Here is a 12656-nt window from a genome sequence, read left to right on the forward strand (position 1 = left end):
CTAACAGGTTTTTATCAGTGGGCATCAAGTCTCATAAAGACTGCATACATAATACAGTTGCTACAATGTAATGCAACTTCCATATGTTATATGCAAATACATGACTTTGTTGATACATAACTGTAATGAAGGCTCCCATAACTCAACTGAGCACTTTTACAACTGTGGTGAGCAGAAAAGCATTTCGGAATGCACATCACCACAAATCTTAGGGCCGATGGGCTACAAAAGCAAAAGACCAAATTGGGTTTCATTCCTGTCAGCCAAAAACAGGAACCAGAGGTCACTGGCTCACTGAAATTAAACAGTTGAAGACTGAAAAGACATCGCCTGGTTTTTTTTCCAATCAACAACTGTCTCATTTGGTTGAGTTCTGTGTAAATTTAAGAGACTGCTGTGTATAAAAATCCTAGGATTTTCAACCTGTCTGCAGCCTGTCTGGCACAACCAGTATTAAAAATTTTCCCCTTCATTATGATGTTGACTAAGAAGCTTTTGGCCATTTTTATCAACACCTAACTGCTGCAGCATGAATGGATTGGATAATTACATTAATGGGCAGGTGTAAAGATGTTCCTATTAATGTCGTTGGTAAGCATAATTCCATGTAAACAAGGTCCAGACTTCAGAATATAAATCCCAAACACTTACACCTCCTACTATCCGTTAATACACAACCTAAGCATGTATGATCTGAGGAAAGAACTTTCCCGCATTCTTTGACATTTGTCTCATTTACTGATGGTCAATATCACCACGTTAGAGATTAGGAAAACTGACTCCACAGCAGCACTCAAGCAATGAAAGCAGTGAATCAGGTTAAGGGAAAGATATATTTTATGGCAGCCCTTAGAGTCAGCCATCGTATATCTAAATGAGATGAAGGAGGATTTGTCAGAGCTGATTTGGGCTGATGGAGTAGCATCTCTGCTGTGTTCAGATTCTGTGTGTCCTTTCCATTCCCTGTATTACCACAGTTCTTGAGTCCCCATTTACATAGGCACTGCAATTCCTTTAATGGGATATATGGGAAGACAAATTAAGGAAGGGTTTAACCTACAATATCGGATTAAATAAGGTCAATTCCTGAATAGAGCCCTGAAGAGACAATGATGATTGACTTAAAGGGGTCACGCTTTGACATCTGACATGTACCCGCGATTCCTTGTGTAATATATTCACTAAAATAGCTTCCAGTGGTGCTCTTAAATAGCAGTGGGTTTGTTCTTGTCATGTACTTTCTACCCACTGAGGAAAAATAGAGACAAATAATAAAACTGTTATGGAGTCTTTTTCCAAAGTAAAAGAAAATGTCTTGCAGGCATTTTCACCATATTTAAATCCGCATCTGCATGACTGAAACATTCAACAGAATATTTTTCATAAGACTAAAAACAGATTTGAGTCAAAAGTTGAAAGTGATATATAATGAAATGGCATGCACCTCAGGAATGCATCCATATAGGTCAAGCACCTCCAATTTCCAGCTATACCATGTGTTTGACATCTGTAGAGCACATGGAGAAAGTCTATAAATCTCGCTGAAATCCTTTTAGTGGAACTACAAACACCACTAATGGATGTCCTGCTGCTGTAGAGAAAAATAAAAGCAACTACCAAAGCAAATATCGCTAACCTTAGCCTCATGTCATGTCATGCTTTAACACTCACAGTGATGCCAATGATGCACCACATCTTATATATATTATGATGCACCACATCTTATATATATATATATATATATATATATACACACACACATTACAGAGAAACAGGAAAATATATATTATCCTGTTTCACAAAAATTGGATCTGGATTTGGTCATAAGGGTCACTAATTCTCTTCCAAGCCATTCTGCTGCTGTTTTCATAAGTTTTGGTTGGCCTCAATCTTTCCAGTGTGGTTTTTGGAGATGGTCTGCCTGCTGAATTGCAGACATTTTTTACCCAATGCAAACCCAAACAAAGAGTATGATCCAAAACCGCCAATCTGAACCGCCAATCCAATCTAACAACTAAGGCAACAAAGTACCCAAAGCAGCCCCATTCTTCTACAGCACGTGATCCTAAATTAAATGTACAGTAGCTCCAAATAAAACATATGAAACATTACACTTCAATGTAACATTTTACTAATGTTTGTGGACTCAATCTCAAGCCTAATTTACCCCTTATATACACCCAATTTACATTAAACACACTTATTTAAAAAGCTATTGAGCTGTACATGTAAAGATGAGGAATTCATTTCAGCAAAGCTAAAAGGTGCTTCTGTCTATACAGAAATGCTATTTTGAAAGCCTTAAAATTAACATACAAGAGCACAAATTCAATATAATTGCAATTTATTTATGCATATACAGCTAGTTGTAGAAGTATTGTCTGGGTGTTTTTAGTAAAGTTGTTTTTTTCATGCCAAAAAAAGAAACAATGATTTAACTGCTTCGGGGGTCTAATGCTTTATTCATAAATATATAACTGAGTAAAATGGCCCTCCTTAACAAACAAGAAAACTTTTATATAAATAAAATGCTAAAATTAATCAGTCACTGACTGCAAATCAAAATGAATAAAACCATATATTTCATGTTTTAGTGTTGAAATGAAATTGTGTGGGCACTAAAGTGGTTACTGAAGATGAATGAATCAATAAATGAACATCTTTTTTTAAGGTTTACAAACTCCCTCCAGGCAGCAGGAATTTGATCAGGTATTTCAATATGCTTGTTTTATGGCCAGTTTAAGGTGAATTAGGCTAAGTCCAGTGACATTCGTCTAAGGATAGAAGCAGACTAGTGGGAACTTTATCATAATCACCCCATGCTTTTCCTACCAGTTTGTTTCTACAGGCTGGTTTAAGTCAGGTCCTGTGATAGAGGTCTATGGATGTGTTTATTCAGCTGGGATTTTTTTATTGCTATTTAATTAGAAATTACTTCCTTTAGGTCTCAGAGATTTAAAGGTCTAATTCAGTGGTGTCCAATCTTTTCCACAAAGGGCCAGTGTGGGTGCAGGTTTTTATTCCAACCAATCAAGGGAACACCTGATAATCATTGAAAATTAAAATCATTAGATTTAAACAGGAAGAATTTGGTGTTGCTTTTGCTTGTTTGGAATGAAAAGATGCACCCACACCAGCCCCTTGTGGAAAAAGTAGTTTGTAGAGTATACTGTCATGAGAATAAAAACACAAACAGCCATTGCCGTGTGCTCCAGAGTAGCTCAGCGTTCACTTTAGATTCCTAATGCTGAACTAGAAGGGTACACACTGGATAGGAGCTGAGCAGGATGCGGAAAGAGAAGTACAGGGCCAGCTGATTGGCAGGCATAAGTTAGTGTGAGGGCTGTTTGAGGTGTTAACTGTCAGCAAGCAATGTGACAAGAGGTGTTTCCTGAGACAGTGACAGTCCAGAGGTTTCCCATTTGTTCAGATGATGATGACAGGCTGGCTTGTTCTATAAACCTGAATCTGCAATGAAAGCATAAGCTTACATATTCTCACTCACTCTACTCAACTTCAACATATTTCTCTATTCTTTTCTTTCTCTCTAAATTCCACAATTCCCATGGAACCCTTTGGCAGTCCTTTTGCATAACTACAGCTACTGATTGATGCAAGACAAAGGTTCATTAGTGCATTCATGCAAAAAAAAAAAAAAAAAAAGGCTGAAGATTTAGGACTAGCCACATTATTAACCTGATCCTTTGGCTGAACACTATCCATTAGGCCTATAGATGCTGTCAGTATTGAGTTCTTGGAGGTATCTCTGTCAATGCAAAAAGCAGAAGCTCAGAGGGATCCTATGTTTCGCTAAGCTAGTGATCTTTCTTTTGGTCATCCATAAAACAAGAGATGGACCTTAAGCGATCGATGTCAGTAAAGCTGACACTGTTTCTAAAGTTTCTGAATGCTATGACATTTGGCAATGGTAACATTCCTTTTACAGCTCGTCTGAGTCAGAGTCAATCTCTATGTCAACTCCATCTCCAAATCCCTGCAGCCTGCTTCCTGGCATTCAACAGAATAACTTGGGCAAATGACTCAAATTTCCTGAGCTGCATAGCTACCTGAGGTTAGACTGCAGCTTTATTGCTGCACAGATGTCCCCTAGTACTTTGTAGAAAAGTTGAGTAACCTGTCACTTGACAGAATATATATTTTTATTTGCAAAAATACAGCTGGTCATCAGGAGTTTGGGGAACAGTATCTCAGACCCAAAACTGTAAACTGATTCAATGCTGAGGTTTTATTGAGCACAGATCATATTTTTGGATCCAAGATGACAGGCTGGGAGTTCGAATGTTACGTGTAATTTCATAAAGCTGGGGAAGGATTTTGCAATGCTGTAATTAGCACCTATAAGGTTACATTATACAGATAATTACCTTTAAAGATCCTGCTTTAAGGCAACTCTTAACAAATAAGTCTAATGCTAAGTCTAATAAGTTTTTTAGTATTTTCAAATATTCCATCTACAGGGCATGAAGACTTGCTGAGTGGTTTGTGAAACAGTAGCTCAGTGGTTGAGTCATTGGACTATTAAGTATAAGGTCATGAGGTTAAATCCCAGCACAGCCAAGCTGTCACTTCTCAGGACCTTGAGCAAGGCCTTTAACCCTCAACTGCTCCGGTGTATAAATGAGATTAATGTAAAAAAAAGGGAACTTTCACTTCTTTAAGTCTCTCTGGATGAGGCCAGCTGCCAAAAGCTGTACATGTTTGATGAGTATAAAAAGGATTTGAATTAAATGCTATGACCTTCAGTCATGGGAACAACACTCAGTAAAACACCTATGAGAAATTTTGAAGAGGTGTAAGACTATTCTTAATTTGAAAAAATTACTTTTTGTCGAGAATTGTGTTCATCGCTCTAGTACAGTGCAAGAAATATGTAGAATCTATGTGTAGAATTTGTAGGCAAACAGCTTTATAGCCCTCCCATTATGTTACGTATTGGTCATAATGCCATATGAGGATGGGTTCCCCTTTGAGTCTGGTTCCTCTCAAGGTTTCTTCCTCATATCATCTAAGGGAGTTTTTCCTTGCCACTGTCGCCACGGCTTGCTCATCAGGGACAAACGCACACCATTCACCTTCACTGTTGTTTTCTGTAAAGCTGCTTTGAGACAATGTCTGTTGTGAAAAGCGCTATACAAATAAACTTGACTTGACTTGACTCATAACAGTTTTCTATTGTACCTTATGTTTATTCGTTTAATTTATCACTTGCATGTATGTAGCCAAAATTCAATTAAATTTGATTCAGTATTGAAAACTATCTATTTTGTTAGCAATCTGATGTCTTGGCCTGAAGCTTTCTCTGTACTCTTTCAATGAGTTAGATTCATTGCCATGCTTAAATGCTGCAATTCAGTCTATGGCCAAGCTGTATTATCCTCCATTGAAACTCAATGCTTCTAATTTACAATGAATACTGGCAGCACTCACAGTCAATAATGCAGCAAATGTTTTCTGTGATTTTTTTCATCATTGTCCAGAAATGTTTTCATTTAAACACTGCACCATAATTTCAATTTTAGGTCATCTGAAAAAAAAAGCAAATGTTTAAAACTATAAATACAATGGGCATCTATGCAAGTCTTAAAAATATTTTGAGTTATACATCTGAGCTGTTCATACTGCACACAAGAACCTGAGCATAAAAACCAGTGTGACTTGGTCCCTGTCAAACCCAATTGCTTGGTTGTAACTTTGGAAATGAATACATGCCTGGATATTTTTGCACTTGATATTTTCTGAGATGACACTACGATGCACAACACCAAGTCTAATGGCCTTAAAATGCACTCATACACTGTGCTTGATCATGATAGCCTGTGAATGCAGCTCATTCACTCACACATATTAAGCTCAATGGGCCAGACGTGCTGGCATGGTGTGACCCCTGCTGTGACAAAATGCCCCAGGAGGCCAGCATGACACTGCACCACCCACACTCTCTGGGGCTTGACATGTCTTAATCACTATGTATGTCTGTGTGTTTGTGTGTGTGTGTGTGTGTGTGTGTGTGTGTGTGTGTGTGTGTGTGTGTGTATGTGTGTGTTGTAAGCATGGAAGACTAAGGAGATGGAAAGCGATTTCGCACCCCCTGATTTCGAGGGGTGCGGATAAAAAAGATGAAATAATGATGTCTATGCAAATCAAGCACATTATGCATGCTATATTATGCTATAACCCAGGACATGGAGCTATTCATAAAATAACTGTCTACATTTCTGATTTGCAGAGAATTTATGATCCATGTTTTTAAGGCAGTGGAGGTTCCCAATTAACATGCAGAAAACCAGGTTTTGGACAAATGATGTGATTGAAATGAAATGGTTTTTTATTTATATATATATATATATATATATATATATATATATATATATATATATATATATATATATATATATATATATATATATATATATATATATATGTAGAATTCACAAACTCAAAATATAAAACCCATGCAATAATACAAGTTCTCCTGAACACTGGCATTCATAAAAGCAGCTGTGGTTCTGTTGTTGGCTCTGCTGTATATTGCTAGTAAACACCTCATTGGTCTTCGCAACAGACCAGTCAAGCCTCATTGACGGCACTGATACCAGTGTGAGCTGTGAATTACTATGAATGTGTTTTGTGAGCATATGCTATTCATCACTTGTGCTTATATAAGCTAGAGTACAAGAAATAGCTTTTTTTTTTTATTTATCTGGCCAAAATATTTGAACATGCCGTTCCTGATTAAGTCCCCTACTTGCTATTATAATAACGTCCACTCATCTGGAAAGCTTTCCACTAGATTTTGGAGCGTGATTGTGGGGATTTGTGCTCATTCGGCCAAGAAAGCATTAGTAAAGTCATGTATTGACATCAGGTGAGGAGGCCTGGGTTACACTCGGTGCTCTAATTTCAAAAGTCAGGGCTCGGGCTACTCCTTCTTATATACCAACATTGGTAAACTATGCCTTTAACACAGTTTACATTGTGCACATGGGTATTGTCATTTTACAGCAAGAGAAATCTAGAGAAATAGAGAGAAATCTTTGTGCTCAAGCAAACAAAAACACTTGTGCGCCCGCAGCATTGTATCCAACCTCATATGGGTGTGATAATCACTTGTCCACAAACTTGAGACTATATAAAACTATAAGACTATAGTGTATGTCCTCTAAAAAATAAATGGTATACAAGCAAAGCCTATGCTAATTACATAGAAAATACAATTCAGCATTATCAGATAAAGAGTTAAATATCATTAAGTTTTTATAGTCATTAGCCTGTTTTTTTGGTCAAGTTCATAAAAAAAAATCATATTACTGTACACATGGTATATATATTTGCTAGAATACAATATTTTTACTGTAAAATAAATCTGTACTAAATATATTTTCTTTGCAGTTAATCAACCTCAAGACTCCAACTCTTGACTCTTGAACCCCAAATAATTAAGAACACTTCATATCCAGGATATGTAAAAAGGCTTAAAAGTCAGGGTTTATTTTCCTTTCAGATTTACACTTTAACACAAATTCAACAATAAAACACTGCATGCTGCACTGCATAGGCATTACAGTAGGCTAACACAGTTTAAATGTATTCTGCTTAATGGACACAGGGGCAAAGGTTCAGACATTCACAATGTTCTAAACATGACCTTTCAAAGATCTTTAGCTTTGTGAGTACAAATTCTGTCAAATGAGAGAATTTGCTAGTGGGCAGTTTGGCATTTCCAGGAAGACATGAAGACAACCATCCTACCATGGGACAAGTCAGGATTTCACACAACCATGGTAAGCTATAAATCAAAGAATTTATTTTCTAGTTCAATGCAATCGGGCGAGGCAAATCGGGGAAATTAAGTTAGTATGCATAACAGCATGGTGCAAAGTGAAAAAAAAACAACAACCACAAAGTAATAGCTATATACAAACGGACAAGAAATGAATAAGATAGGTTAACAACAATGAATAAAATAATATAGCTCTTTTCCTTTGTGCTTTTTTGATGGATTTTGATGAAAAAAAAACAAACAAACAAAGCTTTTCAGGTACCTTGAATCTGTGGAAGATGATGATGCTCATCACAGTCTAATGAGATCTTTTGAGTATAGCCAGGTGTTCCTGCAAAGCCAAAGATAACAGAATTATTACACAGATCAGAAAAAAGGAAAAGGAAGCCACACGCAGCAACTCGACTAGTGTTTCTTTCTGGTATTATACCATTTTTCTGTACTAGGTGTTTCATTCATTTACTTTCTGTTTTTCCTCGTAGAAATAACAGTGGTACTAGATTACTTTCAACCCTATAAGCTCTCCAGGTAGGTCATTTGTTCAAGAAATGAATTCTTCCCTGTTTTGAAGACGTTTCTCTTGGTGGTACGTCGGAGGTTATCTCCTGCTGGGATAACCTCCTGTACAGAGGGGTGCCACATAAAAGAGCACTAAACACTGCTTCTCCTGTTATTCCACAAAGTGTGTGTGTGTGTGTGTGTGTGTGTGTGTGTGTGTGTGTGTGTGTGTGTGTGTGTGTGTGTGTGAACGAGTCATAGCACAGGCTTTGTATAAACTCTGAGCACTATGCACACTGCACGCTGTTATACAGCCACAATGAGGGGTCTTGCTTTTTCCTTCTCACTTCTGTGAAAAACACTTCCAAACTTCTTCCAAGGACTTCCAATAGATGTCCTAAGCATAAAACTAGTCATTGACAAGGAGAATCATGTAATCAGTTTCCTAAAGCTACTTGTTAAAGGTTTATGCCGTGTGACCTGAATAATAGGTTTGGGAAGTGTGCAATCTGTGAGCACTTCAGAAACCTGTGTTAAAAATTTATTCAGTGTGACCTCGCACAGTTAAGGTGCTCCTGTTGAATTCACAATGATGGCTGAGTTCGATTTCGTAGAAATGCTGAGCGTATTCAACAGGGATAACCTAAGCAAAACGCACATAACAGTGGTGTAGCTCAGGCTATATGTGAATATACAGCATATAGTCACTTCAAATAGATGCTTAATTTTTTTTACATTGTGCTTGTATTAAAACACAGTAAGGGAGGGAGTGGAAAGAATTTATGCTTTTTCTGATACTTGCTGAAGATTTTCAATTGCTTCTAACACTTCCTAATGATACCAATGCTTAGCAGGTAAAAGCAGATTTTTCTCAGAAATTGCTGTGATAAGGAAAACTTATAAATAAAGGTTTACATGAACCGTTGTCTACAGTAGAAGCTGAGGTGTGCTTATACAAAGGGTTTTACGGTAACTGGAAGGCGCTTGGGGGTGGGAATGGAGAAGCAGCTGCTTGCTTAGTGGTTACTATAAAACCCCATATTTATACACACTCCAGGCTCTACCTCAGCAGGCTTGACCACACTGTTTGAAAGTGGCTTCACTGACCAGCACAAGAGATTGACAAGTGTTTTCGATCATTTTCCAATTATTATCACTGTTTGAATTATTTATAAAGTGATTTTCACTTCACTTACCTTCGAAATACCTGCTAAATACTATTGGAGTCAAACATACACTGACAGATTTTGTTTCAGATAAAGAAACACAAAACATTCTCCATTTTCCTTGACAGAAAGTGAGGGCTCCTCATCTTTTAATTAGAAAAAGAAAAACAAAGACAAAAGATTATTTGTGGAATGAAATTAAGGGGAAATTATGTTTGTTACCGAAATCTTCAGAGTGTGAACAATGGAATATATTTTACAGTAAAGCCACAATAGATTTAAAAAACCCGCTCTAAAAAATCTAAACATACTGTAAGCCTGTATTGTTTCGTGTCAAAATTAGTTCCCCCATACATGTAATCTTGTGTGCAACAGCAATCAATTAAAATGTAATGATTTACACAAAATAATAGTTCAAATTTTCCATCGTATATTTGAAACTACCAAAGATACTGTAAATTTTACTTAACAAAGAATATCCTTTTGTGTTATTCGTCTATAGAATTATTCATCATTAATCAAAATGTTTGTAAACTGTATTAAAAATGTTATTAAATTTTTGTATTAAACTCCTTGTAACATAAGCTACGGATTATAAATCATGGATTGGGCATAAGGATGAGACAGGAAATATAACACCAGGCCATCTCATGGCACCAATTTCTCATTCATACCTACGGGTAACTTAGAGTAGCCAATCCTGCTGATGAGGATTAAAAGAAGCTGGAGATGCCAGAAGAAACCCAGATGGACACAAGGAGAGACACAGGACGGAACCTGAGCTGAGGTCTGAACCACAGCAATGAGGCAGCAATGACTAATTTTACATAAACAGTACCCTGTAGTTAGTAACACACTGAGCTGTTGGGTTTATTCAGTACATTTCTCGAGACTAATAAACTGCCAGCTGAATGTGTAAGCATGTGTGGCTGTACCAGGAGGTGGTAACCCACTACTAGAGACAAACTGCTCCACTAGGAGAAAGCAAATAAGAATGTGATTATCTGAAATTCACAAAATAGAAAAAAAAAAATTTTGTCTTGGTAAAAAATACATTATTAATACATTTTTTTTTCTTTATATATATTACGGCTTTCGAAATTAAAAGGTTAATAATGCGTTAACGCAATTTGATTTCAACGCCACAAATTTTATTAACGTGCGATTAATGCAGCACATATTTCTGTTTGACAGTTTGTAATAAAAAAATAAAATAATAATTAATTAATATAAAAAAGGCAAAATTAAAACCTTCAACAGAACACACATTTATTCACAACAAGCTTGCTTTACTCAGATACAAAAAAATAACTTCACCCAAACATTATTTTTAATCACTGAACATTTGGGTTAATGATGCGCCAAGTCTCAAATCAAGCACCACAATCCGCCATGATGCACACATCCGGCAAATAAAATCATCTGTGTGGAAACAAGGCAAAAGTTCTGTTTGGTGTCCTGATGATTTACTTAGTTTAAAAAATTTACAACTGTATATTTATGAGCTGTTCTGTCTTGACAAATAAACAAAATTAATGGTAACCTTGGTTTTTCTATGTTTTACACATATTATTGCATATATATATATATATATATATATATATATATATATATATATATATATATATATATATATATATATATATATATATATGCAATATGTAATACAATAATAGTACAAATATAATCATATTTCAAATACTATAACAGATTTTACAAATGTGTTTCGAGCCTCAGAAAGCTAGTGTTAATCTCATCAGGATGAGTCAGGTCACGATTCTTTCCCGTTTGCTCAGATTGTTTGCTTATTTCACACATCATCTCTTTTTCTCTTGCCCATACATACTCTACTCCAGAATGCAATTCAATAACAAATAATCATGTTTACTTTTCCATAAAATCAGCAATAGTTTCCAATTATTTCTTTACAAAATCATTTGCTCATTGCTTTTATCTTATGCAATTCTGATCCCTCTATCTTGCTCCTAGCGTTCGTTTTTGTACATCAGGGGATGAGATCTTTTTACGTCAAATGAACTCAGTAATGAAAAAGTATGGTCGATTTCTTACCATGAAAACATCATTTTGGAGAAACAAAAAACAAAAAGAATCGACCGTTCCTCTCTTCAAGCATGACCTTTTTATACAAACTAAATTCAGTTTTTTTTTTTTGTTTTTTTTTTTAACGTGCTGATGTGCAGCCAAAAGATTGGACAGATTTGCTTTACACGTAATTTTTAATAAGTGAGACCAGTTCTTTATCTAAAAGCTGCATTTATTGTTTGTTCAGTCCTTATTTTTTACTGTCAACACAACTCAGGCCGTAAATCAATTTTGCAATTATCAATCAATTAGAAGCGTTATCGGGAGGATGAACTGAACGGCAGAAATAATACACACGATTTAATGGCGTTTCTTTAATCGCAATTCTTGGCAATCACCAGAGACCAATTACCGGCCCTGAGATAAAGATGAACCATTAATAAGGTTTCACTTTCACTTAATTTACTCAAGCAGACCTTTCTTCAAAAAAACAGGCAAAGATTTAAAAAAATTATTTAATGAAAAATACTGATTAAAAAAATAAAAAAATGGCGAAATGCACACAACCTGATATGCAGTGCTGCTGAGAGGTCCACTTTTCCCTGCTGTGTCTATAACACATTCACAGAGGAAAATTAATTTACATTTATCAAAAAAACGTAATGTGAGGGAAAAAATTAAACCTTAATGAATATAATTATTTGATTACATACTTAAGGTCATGGCATTTAATTATGCAATTAAAATCCAGATAATAGACATAAAATAAGTGCAACTTATTTAAAGGAAAGGGTAAAAAAGGAAATTTCCTATTAGGCAGCTATTAGGAGGTGCAGAATTATTAAGCAGCATCTCTAACAGAAGCTGTTTTTTTTCTGGTTCTACACCTAAGCTTTCTATTTTCAGCAGCAGATTTGAGCAGTAATTACACTGCTTTCAGCTCGTCTCCGGTGTGTTACAGTGAGGTGTTAGAACGAGGTTCTATTTCAGCTGAGGTTACGCTCAGCGTCACACACTCTACTTCACACCACTTTCATTTCAGTGGCCTGTTTCCTATAGCAGTGGACATGGCTGCCTTTATCCCACATGCACGGCGCTGCTGATGCCAGTAGCACTTCTAAATAAAGGTTGCAACATGCAATTTTCTG

The 12656-nt window shown here is 36.1% G+C and overlaps 2 protein-coding genes across 2 annotated transcripts in view; both read right to left on the minus strand.

Annotated features, from left to right (window-relative positions):
• The window catches only part of klhl29 (kelch like family member 29), a 189102-nt gene that overhangs the window by 169520 nt on the left and 6926 nt on the right, over positions 1 to 12656 (minus strand). The window contains exon 2 of the mRNA XM_083562105.1: positions 8064 to 8132. The gene's annotated coding sequence lies outside the window, so the exon portion shown is untranslated. The remainder of the gene's footprint in view (positions 1 to 8063; positions 8133 to 12656) is intronic.
• Positions 1 to 12656, minus strand: part of napbb (N-ethylmaleimide-sensitive factor attachment protein, beta b) — a 173848-nt gene that overhangs the window by 78909 nt on the left and 82283 nt on the right. The window lies entirely within an intron of this gene.

This window comes from Silurus aristotelis (genome assembly GCF_946808225.1).
Source record: "Silurus aristotelis genome assembly, chromosome: 15".
Taxonomy (NCBI): domain Eukaryota; kingdom Metazoa; phylum Chordata; class Actinopteri; order Siluriformes; family Siluridae; genus Silurus; species Silurus aristotelis.